The sequence below is a fragment of the Nyctereutes procyonoides genome, unplaced genomic scaffold, assembly GCF_905146905.1.
Source record: "Nyctereutes procyonoides isolate TBG_1078 unplaced genomic scaffold, NYPRO_anot_genome, whole genome shotgun sequence".
Classification (NCBI taxonomy): domain Eukaryota; kingdom Metazoa; phylum Chordata; class Mammalia; order Carnivora; family Canidae; genus Nyctereutes; species Nyctereutes procyonoides.
The window spans coordinates 25,827,848-25,842,865 of NW_026575048.1; the positions used below are offsets into that span (position 1 = coordinate 25,827,848).

At 38.6% G+C, this 15,018-nt stretch overlaps 1 protein-coding gene across 1 annotated transcript in view; it reads left to right on the top strand.

Moving 5' to 3' along the window:
• Positions 1-15,018, top strand: part of TTC27 (tetratricopeptide repeat domain 27) — a 177,449-nt gene that overhangs the window by 108,674 nt on the left and 53,757 nt on the right. The window lies entirely within an intron of this gene.

Sequence of the window (15,018 nt, forward strand, 5' to 3'; positions counted from 1 at the left end):
ATACGAAGATGCTGTGTACTGATGAGAGCCTTTTTGTTTTGGGGCATCTTTCTTACTTGCTTTGTTTTTCTGAACCTGTCTTTGCTAGTAGTTCACTTAAATTCTCTTTTTCGCTTTTTCCCCCAGAAATCTTTTTGACGTTTTCTCTGATTTTTGTTGGGGCAAATAATATTATGTGTATACATGTGTATATATGTATAAAAGAGAAAATTAATAATGAACGTGTTAAAGACTCTGTTTGTTGATCTCTTTCCTTCACTAACTCTTCTCCTGAGGACGGCTTCAAAATGAAATATTAGGAATTATTTTAAGCATCACTGGGTTGCCTGATGATCAGAGTTTGTGGGGCTGAGGAGAGGTTCCCTAGGAGTGAGAAGAGCAGCGGGCTGGGCCTGTAGATGGAAATCCAAAGGGTGTGGCCCCCCACCCTCCTTTAGGGCAGAAGAGTTGTCAAGTGTGTAATGCACATTTAATTCCACCCTTAAATTGGCTCAAGAGGGAAAATGTTGCAATATTTATGTCTGTTATTAATTTATTGTTTTTTGCCCTCATAAATGAACAGAATTTTTAAAGAATAAGGAGTTCTGCATTGTGAATATCTGTTGAAACTGACACATTGAAGTCATATGTTAATTTTGGATTAAATTTGTAAAAGACTATTTCTTTCATAAGCATAGTATACAAGCAGAGTAAAACCCACACTTTGGCTCTTGTATTTCTATAACCAACCTTTTGCTATCACCCTAAAAAAAAGAAATAGCAGTACAAGTACATGTGTGTCTGTTTCTTAAATACCTTCCTTTTTTTTTTTTCTTAAATACCTCCTAAGTGTGTCTTATTTTAGATCAATAATAAAAGTCACATTCCTTTCACTAATCACTAATGGCAGGGAAGGTTTGAATTGTATTAGTGTAAGGAGAAACCAGCATGAGAATAAAATTTTACTGTAGAAGATTATAGAATTGTAATATTTTCATCCCAGGAAAGAACTCCATAATCATCTGTTCCAATTCCCTCCTTTTCAAAATAAGGAAAGGAGTCTCTAGTGATTTGCCTCAGGTCACAAAGCTGCTTATTGATTATTAGCTTGAGAGACCACATGGCCATTGGTCAAAGCAGAGCCTCTAGGCCTGGGCCATGGATTCATATGCTAGCCTTGCCACGTGCTAGCTTTGTGGTATTGGGCAAGTTACCCACGCCCCCACCATGATTCAGTTTCCGCATCTACAGACACTTAATCTACCTACTGTACAGATTTTCATGATGTAATGTATGCCAAGTAGATAGAATGGTCCTTTCCTCAAGTGTTCTGTGAATGTTGGCTGCTATCACTACTGTGACTCTAAGACACATTTTTTTCACTTTGAATTTGGGAGGTGTCTGACACTTGATGGCATCTTCCAATTGCTGGCTGTCAGGTGGCCATCTAGAGATAGGTTGTCACTGCCTGTGCTTCTCCAAACTTAGTTATATCTAGTGTCATTATTTCAATAGAATTATGTACCTGGTACCATTGCTACATGTGTTAGATTTAATTACCATTTAGAATATCTTCAAAAAAGATTTTATTATGATTTGGCATTGAAACAAAGAAGTAATTGAACACACAGAAACGGACAGAAACAAAGTAGAGAGATGTAAATTTGGTATTTGTGAAGTCAGCATTTGCCTTTAGGGAAATCATCACAACTTCATTTACTTTTCTTTAAAAATACAGGGCAGCCTGGGTGGCTCAGTGGTTTGGTGCCGCCTTCAATCCAGGGCGTGATCCTGGAGACCCTGATCATCGAGTCCCACGTCCGGCTCCCTGCATGGAGCCTGCTTCTCCCTCTGCCTGTGTCTCTGCCTGTGTCTCTGCCTCTCTCTCTCTCTCTCTTTCTGTTTCTCATGAATAAATGAATAAAATCTTTAAACAAAACAAAAAACAACTAAGTGCTTTATGGGAGCCAAGAAAGGAGGACACTCCTAAGTAGATGAAGCTATATTTTGTATAGAAATGTATATTTTTAAAAAAAAGGTTGCCATTTAAAATATCAAGCAGTTTATTGAAGGCAGGAAACATTGCCAGATTTTTCTGAATAGATTTTAAAAATATCAAAGCAACAAGAGGCTGATGATTCATTCAAGGCATTATGTCATCATTTAATTGAAAGCATTTTTTCTTTATTAGTTAAGAGTTAGTCTTATGATTGATGGTGTCCCAAATTTGATGAAATATAGTACTATGTTTCTTTGAGGACTTAAATTTTTTTTTAAGTGTCTGTTGGCCTGGCATTATAGCAGGACTCAGCTGTTTAACAAAGAAATAAATGAGTGAATGAATATCTTGATTCAGTTTGATGCCTTCCTTTCCCATTGTGTCATTCTTCACAATGCTAGTCCTATACATTGGTCACTAAATAAATGAACTGTATATAAAATTACAGTAGTTTTGGAAATAGTGATTATTGAAATAATCAAGATGTTGGATCACAAGCTCCCAAGCATGTTTTAAAATACTAAGTTTATGTAATTATTTTTAGAAAGTGTGGAAAGCAGAGACTTTCTCTGATTGCAGAAGAAAAAGATAAGAAATCTATACCTTTCAGAGAACAAATTTGACTCCTCCAAAGTAGTTGTAGTATTGTTTTTATAATTGGTACATGACCTTGTAAACGTTGTTTTATGGTAGTGATAAATTCTTGCATTCCTAATTATTCTAGAAAATGTTCGTATCTTAATTTTTAGAAATGTATGGTCATTTACGTTGTCTTAAAGTCTTTTGTGAGTTTCAGCCAAACATCCCCCCAATTTTTTATGTTAAAGGTTGATTTAGCATTTCCTTTGTCACATAAAAGACTTCTTTTACCTGCTATTCTTAGGCTGTATTTGCAGATCAGTTTAACCATAGACCCTAAAAAGTTTTGCTTTGAGCTGGAAGCAAATGTTTTATTTCTAAAACAGCTGAGATTCTTTTACTATTTGGTCATATGCCAGTAGTTGTCACCACATTCTATTTAACTAGAAGTTTGTGAAATTTTAATCTGCGCGTTTAGTGCTTAATGGCATAATTTATTTTTAAAAGGCAAATTCGAGTAAGTATCTAATTCTAATTATTGTGTGCTGGTGCTTGCACCCTATTATTGTAGGGTCTCAGACTTTCTAATTTAGACACTACTTAAAGAAATTCTCATTATTTAATGGCCATTGGCAAAATAGCTTAATTTTTCTTGACCTTGGGATCAGAACTGGTTCTCATCTGTTAGCATTTAGTTTTTAAAAGTTATCTGGCACACTTGTAACAGTTTCCCCCAAGCCTATGGACAAATTCTTATTTTGGTGCACAAATTTGGTCCCTAAATGAAAAGTAAAGATTGAGCTGGTACAAACTGCCTGCAGAAAGTAGGCGTAAAGGAGTAGAATGGTAAGGGTTAGAACCTCTCTTTTTTTTCTCTTGTTCCTAGCAGACAAGATTTACCTGAGATTATACAGCCTTATCTTTTATTTTGCTGTATTTGCAGATCATTATAGCCATAGGCTCTTAAAAAGTTTTCCTTTAATTTACAAGTAAATGTTTTATTTCTAAAACAGCTGAGATTCTTCTAGCAGTTGGTTTGGGTTTTTTAGGGGGTGAGGTGAAGGTTTCTTTCCTTTTTTAAAAAAAGATTTGTTTATTTCAGACAGAAAGCGGGTGCAAGTTGGGGGGAGGGGCCGAGGGAGAGGTGGGGAGAGAGAATCCTCAAACTGACTTCCTGATGAGTTTGAAGCCCTCCTCAGAGCTCAATCCCAGGAACCCTAGATCACGACCTGAGTCAGACATTCCACCAATTGAGCCACCTAGGGTCCCCAAGAAAGGTTTCTTCTAAAATAGTTTCTTTATATTATGTAAAAGATTCCTCAAACTCTTTTCCCACATTGCAAACAGAGTGCATCTTCCTGAAAAGAAATCTGATCAGATCATTCCCACTCTTCAGTAACTTCCCCTTTGTTTCCAGGATTAAGTAGGAGCTCTTCAGCATGTATGGTTTACAGACTACTTCATATTACTCCTGCTGACTTACTAATAACTGCATTATCCCCCTTCCTCTTTTATCTCTGCTCCATCCCCCTTTGTACTTGCTCATTGAGGTTGTGCTCAAAGTTCCACCAGGATGAAACTACTTTGTAATTTCTAGACTTTGCAACATTGTTTCACATCAGGACCTTTGTATGTGCTATTGTCTTTTTATAACTTGTCCTCCTGCAGCTCACTCCTATTTTCTTCAGCTTTCTCCTTGGCAATTACTTTCCACAGTGACCCTTCTCTGCTACTTCCTTCCCAGATTTGGGGTGTTCCCTGTGCTCCTGTGGCCTCTAACATTACTCTCATATCCCATTTGCTGGTTTACTTCACTTGCGAAACTGTAAGCTATTTAGAACCAGACTTATGTTTATAGTATTCATAGAGGCCTCCCCAATATACCTATCATAGGCCTGGCACATGGTAAGACTTCAAAATATTTGATAAATGAATGACTTGTAGCCTTTTGTTATAAATAGTTATTACATTGAAGCAGATCTCCAAGTCGATACTCCCTTTGGACTTTATATGTGGAGAAAGAAACTTCTCCAACTCCTGTCATATATCCTCTCTCTAAAAACAGATTGAGATCTCTCCCCTCCCATTTTAATCTAATAATCTCTTTAACAATGTACAAAGTATGAAGTGTTTTTTGATTAGCCTTAGTAAGTGACATATTTTGAAATCTGTACTTAGACTTTCCTTTTCTCTTAAACCCATACTCCTTTCTCCATACCTGCCTCTCAGTGGGGTTACTGTTAATCCCATGGAAATTAGATGTTTGAGGAGTGCCTAGGTGGCACAGTCATTTGAGCTGTGGACTCTGGGTTTCAGCTCAGGTTGTGATCTCATGGCTGTTATTTTTTTTTTAAAGATTTTTATATATTTATTCATAGAGACACAGAGAGAGAGAGAGGCAGAGACACAGGCAGAGGGAGAAGCAGGCTCCATGCAGGGAGCCCGACGCGGGACTCGATCCTGGGCCTCCAGGATCACACCCCAGGTTGCAGGCGGCGCTAAACCGCTGCGCCACAGGGGCAGCCCTCTCATGGCTGTTAGATGAAGCCCAGCATTAGGCTCCGTGCTCAGTATAGAGTCTCCTCCCCCTCCCTCTGCCTCTCCCACTTGTGCTCTCTCTCTCTCTCTCTAAAATAAGTAAATAAAAATTTTTTTAAAAAAGAAAGAAATTAGATGTTTAATTTGTAAGCCAAAACTTGTTGCTGTGCCCACATGAATGAGAAAATTAGGCAAAATAACTGAATATACTATGTAACTTGGTAATGCAAATAGGAGATGAGCAGCTAATTGGATAACTAGGCCTGTTTTTAATTATTCTGTTTTATCTTGGACCTGGAGTATTTATGCAGGCAAGTTCCCTTTGGAAAATCAGGCCAAAGCATGGTGTCACACACATAAATGTAAAAAGCAATTAGTGAGTGCTTGGCTCAGTGAGTGTGACTAGGACTAGGCACCACCACACCAGAAGAAGTCTCACTGGGGATGACCCACTGGGTTAGAAGGAAGTGTCCTGCACTTTTCACCTCTCTGGCACTGTTCATAGGACAAGAATTTAGACCAGGAGCAAACTGCCTTTCTGCTGGGAGACGGGAGAGAGAATCTTAAGCAGGATCCACGCCCAGTGTGGGGCCGGATCTCAGGCCCTTAGCTGAAATCAAGAGTCAGATGCTTAACCCACTGAACCATCCAGGCATCCCTCTTTTCCCCGTCTTTGAGAGCCAGCCTCTATCATAGTGAACATCAGAATCCCTTTTCACTCTGCTCCTGGGGAGAAGATTGGGATAAACTATGCCCAAAGTTGTTTGAGTTGGGTGCATACACTCACACTTAAAATATATTAGTGTGACCTTAAAATATTAGCTTGCCTATTTTCCATCCCCTTGGGACAATCCTCTAGCTGTTAAGCCCAACGCTGTCATTTCTGTAGTCCTCAAAGACACTCTTTATAGTTAGTACCATATCTGAGTCTAGAGCTCATTTCCTCTCTTCATTCTTTGCCAGGACAGTTGCTGCTCTGCTAATTCACAGTCCCTCTGTACTGACCAGATGTCATGTCAGATGAGGGCCAGGGCACCCTTGTCACCCATTCTGATTATTAATGCCTTTTGCTGATTCACAAAATCAAGGCAGAAATCACAGCCAACAAGGAATTTTGACAATTCCTCTGACGGAAGATGGTTTTCCTGAACTGTTTTATTTCCCTTTTCACCAGAGATTGAACTTTGCTTTTACCCATATCCTTCATCAGATATGAGAAGCTCCAATGGGGCCATCGGTTTCATTTCTCAGTGTTTTAGTCTCAGCAAGCATCATTTCCTAGGTGTGACTACTTGGGTGATAAGGGCTATGAAATTCAGATTCTGTTGTATGACCTCTCTGCTCACTAGAACTAACTTGTTGTTAGATATGTCCTAATTTAGTCATTCTCAATATTGACGTCAGCCGGATCATGTTCCCTGAAGGAGTTCTCCCTGTGTTCCCACTGGGAAGAACCTTTTTGTCTTCATTTAGAATCTGAAGACCCTTAGAAAAACACTAGTAGCCCTTTGTGACTTTAGTGTGAGTTTCAGTTGAATTTTTCCAACATTTATAGAATACCTGTTGGGTGCTGGTATACCAAAGAGGAGTGAGAGACAGAACTTACTTCCAAGGAGCTTATAGTCTGATAGTACAGATGCACACGAGTAGAATATTTTCGTATAATAGAACCAGGTGCTAAGGTGGAGTTATATACAGATTCCAAATTCTCCTTAGCCATCATATTGAGAGCTAAATATTTCTCCTCTGCTTTCTCTAAAGCAGTAATGTACTTAGTTTGTATCTTGTACAGACTTCTCTGAGATCTCTAGGATCTCCTCCTATGATTTTACACACTTTCATGAGAAAAAAGAAAAAAACCCAACAACTGATGTTTGGTTGAAATTAGCCAATGTGGAAAAACTTAACTATAACTTTGTAATAATCAGGTATTTTCCCCTTTGATCTCACTCTCTCCTGTCCTCCTGGCTGAGTTACGTAATCACTCAGCTGTTGACAACAGCAGTTCTTCTGTTGGAAAAACTGTACACAGTTGACCAACGTGATTTTTAATGTTCCTAGAAGCTGTTTCTGTTCACTTCCTCCTTCTTCCATCTCACTTTCTAATCTGGTTTCCCAAAAGAGGGAGTTGAGAAAGAACAGAAGCATTAGTTTAGGGCTTACAAAAAGCAAGGTACATTTCACATCTAGTTCTTATGGATGAGGTACAAAAGAAAGATAAGTGTTTGAACTGCCTTTCTGACTAAAGGCACCTGAGATCTTGCAGGGATGCTGGGCAAGAAGAAGCGCAGTTGATGTCCACTGTAGGGGGGAGGTTTTTTTTTTTTTTAAGGTTTATTGATTTATTCATGGGAGACAAAGAGAGAGGAAGAGACACAGGTAGAGAGAGAAGCAGGCTCCTCACAGGGAGCCTGATATGGGACTCGATCCTGGATCCTGGGATCATGCCCTGAGCCAAAGGCAGATGCTCAATCGCTGAGCCACCCAGATGTCCCAGGGTGGAAGCTCAATAGTCTAAATTTGACATTACAAGAAGTATTTTGTTTGGCTTCTCTTAAAGAATCAAACAGTGTGGACACACTAGGCCAGACTCCCGCATTATTGCACTGACTGGCTGGAATTCAGCAGTGGCTCCTTTTATGGGCTCCCTCCTCAATCTGCTTCATTCATTCTCAATACTTGGCCAGAATCTCTGGGCATTTGAGTGTGAGACCCTTGCTCTAAGCAGTGCAGGTTACTAGTGCCAGGATCAGGATGTGGAGCATTATTTCTGCCATAACTGTAGGTTCTTCTTAAGCCTCAGCTGACGTCATTTTTATACTGAGATTCACCATTTGTCATTATTGCCACAAAATTGTATTAAGAATAATAATTAGTTGTTTGCAGTTACAGAATAAAACAGATTGTTGTAACAACCTAGATATACGTATGTATATTTGGGTAGAGGAATCGTCTTTGGGGTTTGCAGCTGACAGGATTCTTGCGAGCAGCCCACTTTAATTGTAGCCAGTTGCCCATTTAAGTATGCCTTTTTGTGTTTGGGAATGTAGTTTTATTCTTTTCCTTTTTTTTCAAGTAGGCCCAGCATGGAGTCCAGCATGGGGCCCAAACTCACTACCGTGAGATGAAGACCTGAGCAGAAATCAAGAGTCAGACACTTAACTGACTGAGCCATTCAGGCACCCTATTTTATCCTTTATAATAGATATTAGGACGACAAGTTTCTTGTATTCTATAAAAATGTGCATCTGTATTTTCCCATAGGGAAGTAGCAGCTGAGAGCCAGAAATACCAAAGCTTTTGCATTCTGTGATTTCTGGCCACCCACATTTTGATAGTGCAAAAGGGATATTATAAGCCCTTGTACTTTATTTTTGTTCACCGGGCATATCTTTTATAGTTCTTTGATTGATAATAAATTATGTAAATTGAGTGGCTAAGTGGAGCGGGGAGGAGCAAATAGAGCATTTTGGAGAGAGTGAGGAAGAAGAGTGAGGAATGCAGGGTGACTAATTGAAGAAAGAAAATATATTGCCTACAAGCTTTGCCCTTGGGAAAGATAATTCTTTTGGCAGGATGAAGAGGTATAAGATGTCAAGGAGAAAGAACTCACGTATCTAACAGAAAAATGTGGGATAGGAATTTGAGAAAAGAAGAGGCCGGTTCAGACGAAGCAAAATCACTGCCCTTGTGTTTCTTAGCTTCTTCAGGAAGCTGCCCATTCTGGCTCTGCAGACCTGTGTTCCAGTTCATCAAGTACCCAGAATTGATGTTGTTTGGTAACAAGAAGTTGCATACCACCCACTCCCTATGTTCCTCATTCTTGTAAGAGTCTAGATAGATATGAATCGGTCAAAGAAGTATTTGAAATCCTCATTACCTTAGCATTTCCAAATGTGAAGGTTTTCCTGATTATTATTTAATCATTCGTTTGTATATTTGTCTTCTTTGAAAGGTTGCCAGCACTATGTGTTATATGTCTTTGAACTCTGATGATCTTCACTGCCTATATACCACAGTGCAGTAGAATAAATTTTTGTAGAATGGTAGTTTTAGGTCATGCAAGTGTTTAAAGGGTATGGCTTGATGTTCTGAATCTTGGATCCTATTTTTTGTATAGGATACCTGTGGAGTATGGTACTCCCTTATATTCCTTTTTATTTCCGTAAGATTGGTAATAACTTCTCATCTTTCATTTATGATTTTAGTAATTTGAATCTAAAGAACCAACTTTTGGGGTTTGTTTCTCTATTTCATTTATTTACACCAATCTTTATTATTTCCTTCCTTCTGCTTTTTTTGGGTTTTTACTCCCCCCCCCCCCATTTCTTATGGTGAGAGATAAGATGATTACTTTGAGATCTTTTCTGCATTTACGGCTATAATTTTTACTGTATCCTGTAGGTTTTGGCATATTATATTGTTTTCATTTATCTCAAAGTGTTTTTAATTTTCCAGTGGTTTCCTTTTTGACTTAATGGTTATTTAAGACTGTGTTATTTAATTTCCATGAATTTGTAAATATCCTAAATTTCGTTTTTTGTTACTGATTTCTAATTTCATCCCATTGTAGTTGGGAGAAAATTACTTTGTATGACTTCAGTCCTTTCAAATGTATTGAGACTTGTTTTACAGCCTACCATGTAGTGTATACTGGAGAATGTTCTGTGTGTGTATTCTGCTGCTGTTGGGTAAAATGTTCTTTAGATGTCTTTCACGCATAGGTGGTTTGTAGCATTGTTTGTCTTCTATTTCTTTCTTCTGTATAGTTGTATCTGTTATCAAAAGTTGGAAAGTGAAGTCTTCAAATGTTATTGATGAATTGTATATTCTCTCTTTAGATCTGTCAGTTTTTGCTTCATGTAATTTGGGGCTCCATTATTAGGTGAAGATACAATTATGTCTTCTTGATGGATTGAATGTTTATCATTAAAATATCCTTTCTTTGTCCTATTAACAATTTTTAAGGTGAATTTTGTCTGATATCAACTTAGCCACTCCAGCTCTTTTTTGGTCACTGTGTACATGATGTATCTTTCTTTTTCTTTTATTTTTTATTTTCAGTGTTTTTGTGTGTCTGAATCTAAAGTGTGTCTCTTGTGGATAGCATTTAGTTGGATCATTTTTTTAATCCTTTCTACCAATCCCTGCCTTTGATTGCAGTGTTTAATCCTTTTACATTTAATTTAATTACTGATAATGTAGGATGCATATTAGTCATTTTGTTATTTTCTATAGGTCTTATGTCTTTTCTCTTTCCCTACTACTGTCTTCTTTGGGGCTAAATGGATATTTTCTAGTGTGCCACTTTAATTCCCTTGTCATATTTACTTTTTTTTTTTTTAGATTTTATTTTTAAGCAATCTTTACATCACATATGGGGCTTGAACTCACAACTCCAAAGTCAAGAGTTGCATGCTCTACTGAGCCTGCCAGTGTCCACTACTTTTGTGTGTGTGTGTGTGTGTGTGTGTGTGTTATTTTCTTAGTCTTTATAATAGGGATCACTTAAAATCGCATGTTTTAAGTGTCTATGAAGTCCCATCATTTGGGCATCCTCAGTGACAGTTCCTATTGATTGCTTTTTTCTTATGTAATGGCCATACGTCCTTGTTTCTTTGCATATTTTTGTCATTTGTTGTTGAGATTGGACATTTTAAATAATGTGGCAACTCTGGAAATCAAGTTATTGGTGTTTGTGATCTTTTTTTGTTTAATGACATTTCTTGACTAATTCTGTAAAATGTGTATTCTTTGTCCTGAGCAGCCACTGGTCAGATTGGTTAGCTTAATGGTCAGCTAATGATTGGACAGGAAATTTCTTGAATGCCTGAATCAACAAGTCTCCTAGTCTGCTGATGGGCTGTGTGTGTGTGTGTATGTATGTATGTCTGTGTTGGAGTATCTGCTGCTGGTGGTGTGTGTGTGTGTGTGTGTGTGTGTGTGTGTGTGTGTGTGTATTTGTGTTGGAGCATGCTTCCGACTCCAAGGCAGGCAGTTAATCACCTTGCCTTAGCTTTCACTGACTGCTTTTGCAAAGCCTCGAGGTCAGCCTGAGGTGAGAGCATAGGGCCTCCTCGCGTGTCTTTCCTGAGCAAGTGCAGCGCCCCACACATGCACGGCCTTCTGGATTCCTACAAATATGTTGCAGTCTTTGAAAGCCCTTTTGTGTATCTCATTTCCTTTTTTCACTTTTAGGTTTTTTGGTTAGCATATTGTTTGCCCCACATATTATTTACCACTTCAGACAGCTACAAAATTAACCAGTTGAATTGTTTTTGGCAAAGGCTTTTCACAGGGCAAACTCAGAGTAAGTTCAATACAGACAGTCTTTGCAAGTGGACCCTTCCAGGGAACCACCAGCCTGCTCAGGTAATGACAGTTTTTGGGGAATGAGCCTTTAGAGGAGCTTTAAGCCCACTCTGTGCCCCCTGATGGCTAGTAGGCCTCTAATCATACGATTGCCTGCTGTTGATTTCCAAGGCTACTACAGAGTTGGAGAAGATGGAATAGGAATGGTGCAAGTTAAAATTACACAAAGCTTATTGTTCTTACCAAGATATCCATTTCTCTGGATTATTTCAAGTTTTTGGTTAATTTCCAGAATTGTGAAAAAGTTGATTCTAATACTTCTTTCCAGTTTTCTCATTGCTTTTAGGGAGTAGGGAATTTTCAGAGGTTCTTTAGACCACCAGTTTTGCTGATGCCCACCTGTGGAATATAGGAAAAGGTGGGAACCTGAAATTAAGGTCCCATTTTTCAACTTATTATTTCTTTGTTTGAGGATGACCAGTTGACCAAGGAATCCAAACTTTTATTTCTTTGTATTAAAAATAGACATAGTAATACCTACCTCTCAGATTTACTATATATATTAAGAGAATGCATTTAATGCACATTGGATAAAGACTAATCTGTAAATCACTATCAAATAGGAGGACACATAAGGAGTTTAAAAGGCAAAAAATGAAGAAAAATTGTATCATTCAGGGTTTATGGAGGCAGAATTGCTTTGAGTAGTTTTGGGATGTCATAAAGAAGCTTACTAATAAGAAATTAGATCTTACATAAATGTGGGAAATGCTGGAGAGATGAAGATATGGAAGAGGAAATAGAAGGATCAGAGAGAAACTCATTTATTTACCAGTCCACTTGAAGCTTTGGCACAAGGGGTAAGTCAGAACTTACCAAGGGATCTGAGAGACCAAGTACTTCCAGCCATTGAAATGGGAGCGTGAAGGAGGGAACTCATGGAGAGATCTGTGGAAAGCTGTTGTCTGGATGTAGCTGCCAGCCCTGCGGGTTCCCAGTGAAATGTCTGATGGTGGTCCTGGGGCTGCTGTTGGTTGGCAGGATCCACAGTCAGAAGTACAAGCTGGGATCTGCAGGACATCTCTGTATGACACTGTATTGTGTGACACTGTATTTAATCATGACTACCTCCCAAAAAGAGGAAAGGTTGGTGCTTTACTTTCTGCCTTTCAGATCCTAAACAAATGCCCCTCTGATCAACTCTAATGCAAAATCCAAAGGGAAAAGGATTTTGGGAAACACAGTTTCCCGCTGAAGCAAGTTGATGTAGTGGTACATATGACTAGGCAGTGGTTTAGCTCTTTAGCTTGGGAGCTTACTTATTTGGAAAGGACCAAACTGCTAACAGGTACAAAGTATTTTATATATTATGTTACATAGTTAAAAGAAGAGTTTCTGATTTGGGGAAATTTACAATTTCTTCAAAAGAGGCTGAGATAGTGAACCATTCTTAGAACATTGAGGAAAAATATAAATACATAAATATTTATTTTACATATCTTGCAGTATTTAATAGATGAGTTCCTTAGAGGTAATATATCAAATGAATTTTTGTAAATTGAACATTTTCCTTATAACAAGTTGCATTATCAGAAATACAATCATTTCTGATTGGTTTTTGGTTGGCATCGGCACAGTTATCTTGTCTTAGCTTCTTGAATATTATTAGCATGATGTCATCAAGGTCATAGATTGGTGAGGTCAAATGGGATGGTGAGACAATCAAGGTCCCTGCAGACTAAATTATACTAGAAAATCCATGTAATTCTGAGGCACGATTGGAAAGTATCCTTCTGTCTGTGCTAGTGACAGCCCACTACATCTGATATTGTCTGGTTATTGGATAGAGAAAAAGGTATTTACTGTATCAATACCTGCTTACCATACATCAGGGGCTGTGATGATTTGCTCCAAAAAAGAGATCATGTCTGGAACAGTAGATATCGTTAGAGCCACTATTATATTCAGTTTATCATAATCTGTGAAATATTCCAGGACGCATCTATATTCCGCTCTGTTTAAATGGGTAGGTTAAACTGTGTACACACACACACACACACACACACACACACACTTTGCAGTATCTTTCAAGAATTTGATAGCGGCGTGTGTTTTTGTAGTTTACATAGATATATGGTAATGCTTTGGGTTTTCTCTTTTAATGGGGAGATGGTTTCAGGGGCTTTCACTCGGCTTTTTATTCTGCGGTAGTACTCACTGAAGGCTCTGCTAATTGTTGGCTATATCTAATTCTCTGCATATAGGAACTAGGGAGGTGACCATTGGGTGGCACCAAGACTTACCAGGCCTCCATGGGGTAGACTGACTTCCATATACCCACTGACTCGTCATAGTGATGTTCTGGGTCCCAGAGGGTTAGCATTAACTAAGAACTCATCAACACTGAGAAGACAGCTGTTTCTTTTCCCCCAGGATAGAATTAGCAATCTATGTTAATGGCAAATGTTAAAGTTATGTCTTTGGGGAGGACAAGGGAAGAATTATGGTAAATGCTAGTAATGTTATAGTGCAGTCCTTCCTCACCAGTATTGGCTCACCTCTCCCTCCCTGCTTCCCTCTCTTCCTCCCTCCCTCCCAGTTTTTAAGAGACTCTGACTCTGAAATGACTCAGGGATAGGAATTGGGTGAGAAACAGTGTTTTAGAATGGTATATCAGGTTAGACATCTGTTCTCCAAACCTAGATTTTTTTTTTATGTTATATAGATCAAATTTGGACTTAGTTGGCTGTATATATAATTTGGTCCTAAAGCTTCCTGGTCATCAGCCACTACCTAAGATCCATTCTCATTGCACTATTTTAATTATTAGTCTGGTTGTGATTATTGCAAATAACTGCTCATCTTGCTTCTAGGGGTTAAGTGCTATCAGCTAGTCTCTATTATTTTGAATTCTAATAATCCCCACTGAATAATCGGGAAGCTCATTTCAATGGAAGGACCTCCAAGTTTTTCCCCCAGCTTACACAGGACATCTACTATATAATAGCACTTTTCAGAAATGCTAATACTCCCATATAAAATGTATTCCTCAAAGCCAAGATGAGAGGAATATCCCCTGGGTCCTCTCGGAGGTCACTGGGATGGATGAACAGGTTGTAAATAATAAATTCACAACAGCCTTTTCTTCCTAAGTTGTTGGAGTCTTTCCTCCACATCACACCAAGGAATTTCTGGCATCTCCAATTAGTTTTGGCCACATTTGAGTCCAGGTTTTAGTCAGGTAATTGAGCAAATAATTTAGAACCATCGTCAGCTGCTTGAGTTAGTCCTGTGAATAAAAAAATTTCTGATGAGTACCTAAATTGATTAAAATTGTGATCCACAGTTTGTAGTCCTTCACCCTTAGAGTCTTTTTCCACAAGGTCCAAGATTTTTGCTTTAGAAAGTAATGAAGTCTTGCAGTTCTCATTGTGTCTGCCTACATGTGTGGAGGCAATAAGGGATGGAAAGGGCCCATGTCTGAGGACAATTGGCATTCTCTCGCAGGGTACCTTCCTGAGGTGCAGTCATTCTACTGGCTTTCAGCAAAGTAGCATGAGTCTTCACAGGGGAGGATTGCCTTGCTGGCATGGGAGACTAGGTAAGCTTTG